Source organism: Erythrolamprus reginae, chromosome 2, assembly GCF_031021105.1.
Source record: "Erythrolamprus reginae isolate rEryReg1 chromosome 2, rEryReg1.hap1, whole genome shotgun sequence".
Taxonomy (NCBI): Eukaryota; Metazoa; Chordata; class Lepidosauria; order Squamata; family Dipsadidae; genus Erythrolamprus; species Erythrolamprus reginae.
In genome coordinates this window covers 262,976,909-262,989,505 of record NC_091951.1, presented here as the reverse complement: position 1 = coordinate 262,989,505, position 12,597 = coordinate 262,976,909, and the positions used below count along the sequence as shown (strand labels likewise).

The 12,597-nt window shown below is 42.0% G+C and overlaps 1 protein-coding gene across 6 annotated transcripts in view; it reads right to left on the bottom strand.

Annotated features, from left to right (window-relative positions):
* BNC2 (basonuclin zinc finger protein 2) overlaps positions 1–12,597 on the bottom strand; it is a 556,729-nt gene that overhangs the window by 207,063 nt on the left and 337,069 nt on the right. The window lies entirely within an intron of this gene.

Here is a 12,597-nt window from a genome sequence, read left to right as displayed (position 1 = left end):
GGGATGGTGTCTCTGTGCAGGTGATACGTAATCAGAGACAACATCAAATGTGAACAAATCATTGTCTAGATCAGGGCTGTTAAACTCGCGGGCTGCAGGCTGGATGCGCCACGCACTGGCTATGCAGACACCCAGTTTAGCGAAGCGCCTCGTCATACAAACTTTTCGAAATACAAACCCAGGATTTAAGATTTTTTTGCCTTTTCTTACAAACTATTTTCACCTTACAAACCCACCGCCGCCGCTGGGATACCCTGCCTCCGGACTTCCGTTGCCAGCGAAGCACCCATTTTTGCACTGCTGGGATTCCCCAGAGGCTCCCCTCCATGGGAAACCCCACCTCTGGACTTCCATGTTTTTCTGATGCTGCAAGGGAATCCCAGCAGCACAAAAACAGGTGCTTCGCTGGCAACGAAAGTGTGGAGGTGGGGTTTCCCAGCGAGGGGAGCCTCAATGAAATCGCAGCATTGCAAAAACACAGAGGTCTGGAGGTGGGGTTTCGAGGACTTCGGTGTTTTTGCGATGCTGCGATTTCACTGATGCTCCCTTTGCTGGGAAACCCCACCTCCAGACTTCCGTTGCCAGCTAAATGCTCATTTTTGCGATGCTGGGATTCCCCTGCTGGGATTCCACTGCAGCATTGCAAAAACACAGAAGTCCAGAGGTGGGGTTTCATTTGGAGGGGAACCTCAGGGGAATCCCAGCAGTGCAAAAACGGGGGCTTCGGCTGGCAAAAGGGGTGAATTTTGGGCTTGCACGCATTAATTGCTTTTCCATTGATTCCTATGGGAAACATTAAGTTTTCTTCTTACAAACTTTTTGCCTTAAGAACCTCGTCCCAGAACCAATTAAGTTTGTAAGACAAGGTATCACTGTATATTAAAAGAGGGCTGTCAAACAAATTGAGAACATTAGTTATTACTGTCTACTGGTATAACATTTTCTAGAGATATAAATTCCACATTCATTTTGATAAAGTAAATGGAAAATCTGCTCTGCTGATAGACAAAACAAATACAGTACTATAATTATTCAAGGAGTTATTACAGTAGAGATCTAGGAAGAGGAACGAAATGAAATCTTAGCTAGGATACTCTGGAAACATTTAACTCTGCTATCTAAATAATCCACAAGTAGTTGGAACATCAAGTACATTTTCTAGATGGCAAGCAGACTTAGTATGTCTTGCACTTCCATTACAATTATAAATGCCTTGAAGAAACCTTTATAATAGCATTTAAGATGTCCTCATTCCATTCAGATTCAACTTCATGCAAAATGCACCATGGAGTCACTTTTCTTTTAAAACCCTATTTCTACTAAAATTGTGCTTAAAGAGAAGAAATCATCCTAAAAATAAAGCACTTGATTTTATTGAGCACCAATATTTCCAGCATCACTTCTTAGCTATTTCCTCTTTATGCCTGCCTCTGGGTCTAATTCAAGGATATAAAAATGCTGCCTGATATCACATTACAATATGTTAGCATTAATGGTACCGTCTCTTTTCAATAACAGGGGCTGGATGTGTGTGGCGGCCTGAGAACCTATGAATCAGTCCTGTATTAATTGATTAAAATGTTAGTGCTGACAGAGAAAAGAATTGATGAATTGATACTGCGGTTGATGAAATTACTCTTGTTTGTACAACAGTTGGGGGGAGGGAGAAAAATTGATGAGCTGAACCTGGTATTAATTGTTTGAAATGCAGCAGATAATAATGGAATCTTGTAACTGGAGCTTACATGAAGGTCATATACTACAATTTAGCTGCCTAATTTTAAGGCAGGCCAGCATCCCATAGAAACATGGCCTTCTGCAGGTAAAATTGGAGACCTTTGTTCACTCTTCCATGCATGAATGACAGTAGTGGGCAAAATCAAGGGGAATGCAACCTGGAAGTTTGTGTAGAAAAAAAATATGATTCTTTTGGCTCAAACCATTATTTTTCTCTGTATTGGCAGATCAGACTGCAAGAAAACAATCCTTTTAAACTCAACAGCTCATAAAGTATTATTTATTTTTATTTTATTAAATTTATATGCCACCCAACTACCACAGGACTCCGGGAGGCTTAACAACAGAATAAAATATTAAAAATATCTTAAACATTAAAACAATTTTAAGCCCATACGTATCATTCCATGACCAGATCTTGATGGTTACAACTGCAAGATCAACCGCCCAGGCCTGCTGGAAAAGCCAGGTTTTAACTGCTTTTTGGAAGACCAATAGGGTTCCCCGGGAGCGGCCAACACCACGGCTCCTGCTGTATCTATCTCTCCCAGTTATACCCACAATACCCTGGCTCTCCAACTCCCCAGAGGTCCCCCCACCCCATCACCCCCCTTCAAGCAGGCAGAATCTCCCACTCATACCAGGCTGGGTCTGTTTGCACACCCAGCAGAGGGGACTCCATTTCTTGCCCCCAGGTCTCTCATTCCTCTTCAGTTCAGTTACTCCAGCCCCCTTCACTCTATCCAATCCATCCACATCATCACACATACATACAAGCAGACATCCCCAAGGATAAAAATATAAAATATCAATTATATGCCAGGTGACACACAGAAGTGCAAGGGCTGGTTGGTTGTTGGTAGGCTGTTTGATACCCATTTTTTTTAAAAAAAATAAAAAACAACCGACCTGTAACTCAGATTTCATGATTTAAAAGAAAGACCAGTGGAATACAGAACAGGACAACACTATAATTAAAATAGGAATAATTTACTTAGGGATATATTCAGTAATGGATTGCAGATATTTCTATGATAGTTTGATGAGGAAGGGAGAAGCTCAGCTCTAATATTCTACAGACTTGTTCAAACATTAAAAGTGTGGTTAAAATGTTGAGAAAATTGGACAAGTTTAATATCTAGTGTTAAACCTACCAATAACATATTAGGCATTACACCTGTCATATAGAATAGATATGCACATTGCTATTGACAGATGCTCTCTTGAAGCATAATCCATCAATCAGTCTTATCTACATGGGAGATAAGATAGAAGTAGTGTCCAGCTTTGCTTCTAATGTTAGAGAGGCCTTTTCTTTTTTGATAAGGGCATTGGACAAGAGGTTGATGGATGTTTTGACCCTCTAATAGCAGTAGTAGCTGTTACAATTGTAACGTTAAGAGGGAAACAGGATGTCTAACTTTAACAACTATAATAGTACATGTGTGGATGAAGACGGAAGATGTTTGGCCAAAAAGAAAGAAGAAAAAGTTTGGCGAGAAGTCTTGGCATGTTTTTGAATCTCTGGCACAAAGTGAATTAACTGATACAAATCTCTTTTTCTTTTTTTATGGATGAAAATTAACAATTGGATAATAAAAATTTCCATAAAAGAAAGGAAATTTGTATGCACGCCTTAGGCGCAGAAGCCAAGTAGGTGACTTTGGGCCGGTCATTTTCTCTCAGTGCTAAGAAGAAAGCAACAGGAAACTACTTGAAGTTTCCAGGAGTAAACTTGAAACCATGTTAAGTGACACTAAACAACTGTACTTTATTTACATATAAACAGCCAAGGTAGCAGAGTGGTCAGAGTGCAGTACTGCAGGCTACTGACTGCAAACTGCAGTTTGGGAGTTTAAATCTCAGCAGCTCAAGGTTGACTCAGCCTTCCATACTGGGCCCACAACAATCTGGGTAAAATGAGGACCCAGATTGTTAGAGGAAAAATGCTGACTCTGTTAACCACTTAGAAAGGGCTGTAAAAGCACAATGAAGTGGTGTAGCAGTCCAAGTGCTGTTGCTATTGCTATATATGTCACATACTACATTTAGTATTTTTTGAACAACTAGCTGGAAATGTAGGGAGAAGGATTTTTTTTTTTTTGGTAAATTTCAAAACCAAGGATAAATGCAATACAATAACAATTCCAAAACTACAAAAACAATGAAAAGATAACTGCAAAATTATATAGTCGACGTCCTTTTGAGTGACAACAGTATCCATACTATGAGCAGAAAACTTGTCTCTGTTATCCACATCTTCTTGTTTTGCATTACAGCAAGAGAAAAACTTGAAGAGTTCTCACTATTAAAAGATATCAAGATGCTGTTGGACCTCTGGGCTGCAAGACTTTTGTACTTGCAAAAGGACTCATGGTCAATCTAAACATGTCACTCCTGCTCTATACAAAAATAAAAAATATCTCAGGTCCTCTACTGGTCAGCAACAGAACAATTTATCCTGTTGCACAGTCTCAAGCCAAAAGACAAAACCCTTCATCAAACCAACAAATGCATATATAAATAAGCAAGTAAACTACAAGTTTCTTGTCTGCCTATTACTATTACAAGATTTGTCATTCAGATTTTATATTTTGAACACTTTATTGTGTTCTGTTTGTATGTCAGCTTGCCTGGAATACAGGAGCTTGCTGACAGATCAACGAGGTGTCAAGTCTACTACACCAGTGCATTGACAGAAATATCTGGAAATGCCCATAGATACATAGTTTTGTTGTTTTCTTTTGTTTTTCTTAACTAAAGGGCTGATCACACATAAGGATTTCAGCTTCCTATTTAACACTGACCTTCTATAAAGCCAATCCTGACAATATTTTCTTGCTTATCCTATCTTATTACACCATTATAATCCCATTATGTCTGCTAATGTATTGGTTATTGAAACTGTTATGCTCAGTTTCTGTTTTCATATGGCTTAAGAAGTTATTTTATTCAGCCTTAGATATATACATACAGCATATCATAAAAAATTATGGATCCACTCAGGAAATAGTCCCAACTGGGAGTATATTGCCAATGGAGAAGCCATTATTTTCATCTAGATTTTATTTTTATTTTTTTGATAACAATGTTAAATTTCTCATCAACTCCTGTCAACTCCTGTCTTTATTATTGCAATGCGCTCTACATGGGGCTACCCTTGAAGTGTTCGGAGACTTCAAATAGTCCAGAACGCAGTCATGTGAGCTGTTATGACTGTACAGTGTTCCCTCAATTTTCGCGGGGGATGCGTTCCAAGACCGCCCGCGAAAGTTGAATTTCCGCAAAGTAGAGATGCGGAAGTAAATACACTATTTTTGACTATGAACAGTATCACAAGCCTTCCCTTAACATTTTAAACCCCTAAACTGCAATTTCTCATTCCCTTAGCAACCATTTAGATTATTACTCACCATGTTTATTTATTAAAGTTTATTAAAAAAAACATTTATTAAAGGCGGACGAAAGTTTGGCAATGACGTATGACATCATCGGGCGGGAAAAACCATGGTACAGTATAGGGAAAAAAACAGCAAAGTATTTTTTAATTAATATTTTTTAAAAACCGTGGTATAGCCATTTCGCGAAGTTCGAACCCGCAAAAATCGAGGGACCACTGTACCTCGATACACCCATATAACACCAATGCTCCGCAGGCTGCACTGGCTACCATTTAGTTTCTGGTCACAATTCAAGGTGTTGGTTATAACCTATAAAGCCCTACATGGCTTAGAACCAGATTATTTTTGGGACCATTTCCTGCCACATACCTCCCAGAGACCAATAAGATTTCACAGGGTTGGCCTCTTCCAGATACTGTCAACTAAGCAACGCAGGTTGGCGGGGCCGCGGGAGAGGGCCTTCTCTGTGACTGCCCCGACTCTATGGAACCAACTCCCTCCCCCACAATGTTCGTACTGCTTCCACCCTACTGGTCTTCCAAAAGGCAGTGAAGACCTGGCTGTGCCGGCAGGCCTGAGGGCTGTGAACACTACCATCTGTCACAGTCAAATAGTGTTGATTGGATAGGTGTGTATGTTTGGTTGATTGGATTGCTGTGGGTGATTTTATTGTTTTTATTATTTTAATGTTTTTAGTATTAATATTGACTTCTTTTATTATTGTGTTTTATATTGTTGTAAGCCACCCTGAGTCCTACGGGATTGGGTGGCATAGAAGTCAAATAAATTAAATTAAATTTCTAAAAGGGAATTGAGGGCTTTGTTGTATTCAGAAAATAGTATATTGTCACGTATCACTGAGTCAAGCACCCTGGTTTTATTTTGATTTATTTAAGAAGAAAGAAAGAAAGAAAGGAAGGAAGGAAGGAAGGAAGGAAGGAAGGAAGGAAAGGAAGGAATGAAAGAAAGAAAGAAATGAAGGAAGGAAGGGAAGGAAGGAAAGAAAGAAAGAAAGAAAGAAAGAAAGAAAGAAAGAAAGAAAGAAAGAAAGAAAAGTAGGGATTTCATAACTGTTCAAACAAGTAAATGGTAATTTACTCTATTTTTGCCAGTGCAAAAAACTTAGATTCCCACATAAAGAGTCAGTTAAGCTGATTAATATTTTTTTAAAATGCATGAACAAATTTATTCAAAAATTTGAACAAGTTTGCACAGACTCGCTTTTCTATGGAACACATTCCTTTATATCAAAAAGCACCGTCCTGGTTTTGGTGGTTTCCAAATAAAAGAGACATTTCCCTTTGCATTTCAATATTGCTGAGGGCTCTTGCACCTTTCCTATGTCCTTCACACCCTGTATCAGTCAGATGTAGCTTTTGAGTGGTTCAGTGAATCTTAGTATTGTATCACCAGTTTCTACATCGCATTACCTTAGCATTGTTTCCAGCTTGTATTTATTTTCCCTAATACAATTTGAAAGGTGCTAATATCATTATATTTCTCTATGGCATTCAGGAAAACAGTACTAATATGGTATGGTGACAAGAATATTAACATGATATAATATTCTGTGCAGAGAACAATGCTTTCTTTAAACAAACCATAATGCCCAAAATGTTTTGCAAAACTACTTACAACTATTCTTTGGGAAACCTAAGAATGGAAGACATACTATGAAATAAAATATTTGTTTTTAAAATATTATATTGTACTATAAAAATAAGTGTATTTAAATAAAACATTTTTATTTATGAAAAAGCCTGCTTTTATTATTATTAACAAATGTTCTATAAAAGATAAAATGCAATGATCTAGAAAATCCACATTGAAAGAATCAGAAGGGTTCAGATTTTTTTCCCCCCAGAAATGCTGGTACATACATTTTACCAATAGAAAATAATATTTGTAGCTTGGGTTTAATTCGTGGCGATCTAAGTGCTTTCTGATCATAGTGGATTTTTTGCAGATATTTCATTATCAAACAAGGTAACTAGTAATGGGCAGCCAAAATTTTTACTGCCATACTGTGGGTGTGGCTTATTTAGTGGGTGTGGCTTAATGGTCATGTGACTGGGTAGGAGTAGCTTGCCGGCCATGTGACCAGGTGGGAGTGGCTTGAACGATCATCATCGTTCAAGTGAACTGTTAAGTCCTCGACTTACAACCTTACCAGTGTCGCTCACTGGGGTGACAATTTGCTTCGCATTTCCTGCGCTCTCCTTTCTGGGTCACCCCTCCCCCCACCTCAGGCTAGGTAGCTAGGCAAACAGGTGCTGCCAGAGGCATAAATGCTTCTGGTGCCGCTTCCACCCATGCCTTCTGCTTGCACTTCGTGAGGCTGGAGGGGAGCCAGGCAGGAGAGAGGGAAGCTCGTCCGAGGCCAGGAAGGAGGAAAGAGGAAAAAAGCGAGGAGCGCAGATGCAACAGCAGTAGGGGGGAAAAGGAGAGATGAGACGAGACAGATAATCCAGGAAGTGATAATCCAGGAAGTGAGTGCCACTGATTAGCTGGAGCTGCACACGCAGCTTCATTTCCACTAGTGGAACTGCATTCCACCCTGTCCTGCCTGCTGCCCACCCATCATCAATGCACCAAATTCAGAAATCCCCAAGAACACCAAGATGCACTGATGATGTTACCTACTTCTGTAATGAAACATCCACAAGGAAACACATACATTTCATTATATTAAATATACCTTTGTCAAACACAAGATTGTTCTGCAGATTTATTGAATTGAAGATGTTTTACTGAATATTCAGAACTTCCTAGACATTCCCCCATGGCATATTTACAGAAGGAATACTTCATTCTGCCTAAATGCATGACAAGGAATATTAAAATAAAAATATGTTTTGCCAAATATAATTTAATACATGCATACATGATCCATAATGAAATACTTCATTGTTTATCAACTATCTATATTCATTTCTAATCTCTGAGTGTCTGTAGTACCAGAATAATATGGAAGAGCAACACACTTAGTTCTGGCTGATGCTTGTTTCTATATTGCATTACTTCTTATTTCTAAGCAAGAGTCCTTGACATTTCTTTCAAATTAGTTAGAGAGTCTGCTTATTGAATTGATCTGCTGGCCTCTAGGCACTGAAATAAGTTATAGGAAAATACTTAGGTAGCCAAACCCGGATAAGACAGAGTGGCTGTGGATTCTGCCTTCCAAGGACAATTCCATCTGTCCATCCATAACCCTGGGGGGGGAATTATTGACCCCCCCAGAGAGGGTCCACAACTTGGGCGTCCTCCTTGATCCACAGCTCACATTAGAGAACCATCTCTCAGCTGTGGCGAGGGGGACGTTTGCCCAGGTTCGCCTGGTGCACCAGTTGTGGCCCTATCTGGACCGGGACTCACTGCTCACAGTCACTCATGCCCTCATCACCTCGAGATTCGACTACTGTAAAGCTCTCTACATGGGGCTACCTTTGAAAAGCGTTCGGAAACACAGATCATGCAGAATACAGCTGCGAGAGCAATCATGGGCTTCCCAAGGTATGCCCATGTTACACCAATACTCTGCAGTCTGCATTGGTTGCCGATCAATTTTCGCTCACAATTCAAAGTGTTGGTTATGACCTATAAAGCCCTTCATGGCATCGGACCAGAATATCTCTGGGACCGCCTTCTGCCGCACGAATTCCAGCGACCGATTAGGTCCCACAGAGTGAGCCTTCTCCAAGTCCCATCGACTAAACAATGTCATTTGGCAGGTCCCAGCGGAAGAGCCTTCTCTGTGGCAGCCCCGACCTTCTGGAACCAGCTCCCCCCTGAGATTAGAACTGCCCCCACCCTCCTTGCCTTTCGTAAACTCCTTAAAACCCACGTCTGTCATCAGGCATGGGGGAACTGAGACATCTCCCCCGGGTCTATACAATTTATGTAATTAGTCCAGAAATTCACACACCACATGATAGAAGGAAAACCTAAAAGTCTTTATCAACAGAAAAACAGAAACAGCTCCCTTTTTAAATGTCAAAGGGATTTTCTGGTACACACAAGGCACAGGTTAAATGCAATCCAAATTCTCACCCAATAACTGGGAAATTGAGTCCAATTCTAAAGTCCAGAAAGTCCACACACAATCTTGAACAGCAAAAACCACGATCTTGACAAAACTATGAATCAGATAAACTGCCATGAGGCTAAAACAGCAGGCTGCTCTTTTATCTGTAGCACTAATTACAGCAGCCCCACCCATCCACAGGTGGCCTCATTTATCTCCTGTAATAATCCTTCAGTTGTTGTCTCCTATGCATCACTCTACGCATGCGTGGATGTGTCATAACTTCTTGTTCCAAATCCAGGGATGATAAGGATGATTGATCTCCTCCTGGGCTGTCTGCCAAACTCCCCTCTTCCAAGTTACCCCCACCTTCTTCTTCTTCCGAGGAAACTTCACTACCTGCCTCTGTCGGCAATAAAACAGGCCTATGACATGTTGTTGTTTCCCCTGCATCCACCTCCACATTCCTTGGGGCAGGAGCTGGGCCAGAGCCAACCACAACACTATATAGACTAAAATTGAGAACATTTGGGGTTTGTAGGGCTGTGTTAACTTGTGAGGTTAGGAAGAAACAGGATTTGTTTCCTATTTCTATCACTGCCATGTTGACAGTGGAGACGATCTTGTTTTATTTAAAAACTTGTTTCATGAAAAATCAGTGTATGCAAATTATGGTGATGTGGAAATTCCCTACTCTTCCTTAAGGATTGTAAGCTTTAAGACCCTTGTAACATTTGTTCTTCCAGGAAGAGGGTGCTTTTCTATCATTCTAAATCTTTTACTCAATCCGTGGAATTTTGATTATCATATTTCTTATTTTGTGGGATTTTACTTTCTCATCCTGTTCCTTAGATTTCCGTAGCTGCTGACAAACTAGCAATTAATCCTGAATAAGGAAGATAATATTTTAAACATTATACCTTGGAAACTAGGTCCCTATATTACGGGGGAAATATAGTCTTCAATATGCTTTAAATTGATAAATAATGCAAAATACACAAGATTCAGGTGTTATTATTATATTGTACAAAATTAGTAATCACTGGATTTACAATCTTTTAAAATATATTTGACAATATTCTAATTCTTTCCTTACGATTGTAAAAACTGTGAATCATAGTAAGAGACTATGGTATCAAGAATTGTAAGTCATTGCCCATATACATATGTATTTTAAATTTTGGCACCAGAATAAAAGAGAGGTTCCAATAAAACTTTCTTTTATAGTCAAGGCCAAATATTATTATGTGTAACTGCTGATTAGAAATAAACGTTATTGGTTCTCTTTTAAGAACTTTCTTTTATATGAGTACATAGCTTTATCCTATAATTTTTTCCCTATTGGGCATGCTGCCTAAATCTAAACACAAACAGTCAAGCAATGAAGAAACATTAACACATTTACTGTGAACAAAAACTCCCAGTTGCACACAGTGAAATTTTAATACATTTCAACTTATCTCTTTTACTAATGGGTAGAGTACAAACCCTGAAGGAATTCATTTTGTAAACTGGTAATTACACCAGATTCACTTTTTAAAAAATTTAATGCCCATGTATAGTCAAACAAAACAACACGACAGCCCTTTCAATATAAGTTATAATAGAAATGTTCCTCAGGAAAATTACAATGAAAATCTACAGCAATTCTAAAAGGACAAATTACTTGGAAAGGTGTTTGAACACTCTCTCACATACACAAACACATAAACAAAATGCACCCAAGATTTATTGGCATGCTTCTTTTATTTATAACTTCTTCTTTAAAGAATATGACAAATGCTCTTTATTGATGTATTCATTTCAAATACAGTGGTACCTCAAGATACGAACCCCTCGTCTTACGAACAACTCGTGATACGAACCCGGGGTTCAGAAAAAATTTGCCTCTTCTTACGAACTTTTTTCGAATTACGAACCGGCGTTCGGAGACAGCTGGGAAGCCGCGTGGCTGTTTTAAAAGGTGACAGCCGGGCGGCGGGGCTTCCCAGCAGCCTCCCGAACGCCGGTTCGTAACTCGAAAAAAGTTCGTAAGAAGAGACAAAAATTTTCTGAACCCCGGGTTCGGTTCGGGAGGTTGCTGGGAAGTCCCCCAGCCCGGCTGTGACCTTTTAAAACAGCCGTGCGGCTTCCCAGCTGTCTCCGAACGCCGAACGCGGAAGTTCGGCTTTGGCGTTCGGCTTCGGGAGACAGCTGGGAAGCCGCGCGGCTGTTTTAAAAGGTCACAGCCGCGCTGGGGGGCTTCCCAGCACCCCCCCAACCCCAAACCCAGAAGTTCGGCAAAAGTTCGGGGTTCGGGGGGGTGCTGGGAAGCCCCCCAGCTCGGCTGTGACCTTTTAAAACAGCCGCGCGGCTTCCCAGCTGTCTCCCGAAACTGAACGCCAAAGCCAAACTTCCGCGTTCGGAGACAGTTGGGAAGCTGCGCGGCTGTTTTAAAAGGTCACAACCGGGCTGGGGGGCTCCCCAGCACCCCCCTGAACCCCGAACCCGGAAGTTCGGCAAAAGTTTGGGGTTTGGGGGGGTGCTGGGTAGCCCCCCAGCGCGGCTGTGACCTTTTAAAACAGCCGCGTGGCTTCCCAGCTGTCTCCCGAAACCGAACGCCAAAGCCGAACTTCCGCGTTCGGCGTTCGGAGACAGCTGGGAAGCCGCGCGGCTGTTTTAAAAGGTCACAGCCGCGCTGGGGGGCTTCCCAGCACCCCCCCAACCCCAAACCCAGAAGTTCGGCAAAAGTTCGGGGTTCGGGGGGGTGCTGGAAAGCCCCCCAGCTCGGCTGTGACCTTTTAAAACAGCCGCGCGGCTTCCCAGCTGTCTCCCGAAACTGAACGCCAAAGCCAAACTTCCGCGTTCGGAGACAGTTGGGAAGCTGCGCGGCTGTTTTAAAAGGTCACAACCGGGCTGGGGGGCTCCCCAGCACCCCCCTGAACCCCGAACCCGGAAGTTCGGCAAAAGTTTGGGGTTTGGGGGGGTGCTGGGTAGCCCCCCAGCGCGGCTGTGACCTTTTAAAACAGCTGCGTGGCTTCCCAGCTGTCTCCCGAAACCGAACGCCAAAGCCGAACTTCCGCGTTCAGCGTTCGGAGACAGCTGGGAAGCCGCGCGGCTGTTTTAAAAGGTCACAGCCGCGCTGGGGGGCTTCCCAGCACCCCCCCAACCCCAAACCCGGAAGTTCGGCAAAAGTTCGGGGTTCGGGGGGTGCTGGGAAGCCCCCCAGCACAGCTGTGACCTTTTAAAACAGCCGCGCGGCTTCCCAGCTGTCTCCCGAAGCCGAACGCCAAAGCCGAACTTCCACGTTCGGCATTCAGAGACAGCTGGGAAGCCGCACGGCTGTTTTAAAAGGTCACAGCCGCGCTGTGGGGCTTCCCAGCAGCCCCCCCAACCCCGAACTTTTGCCGAACTTCCAGGTTCGGGGTTGGGGGGGTGCTGGGAAGCCCCCCAGCC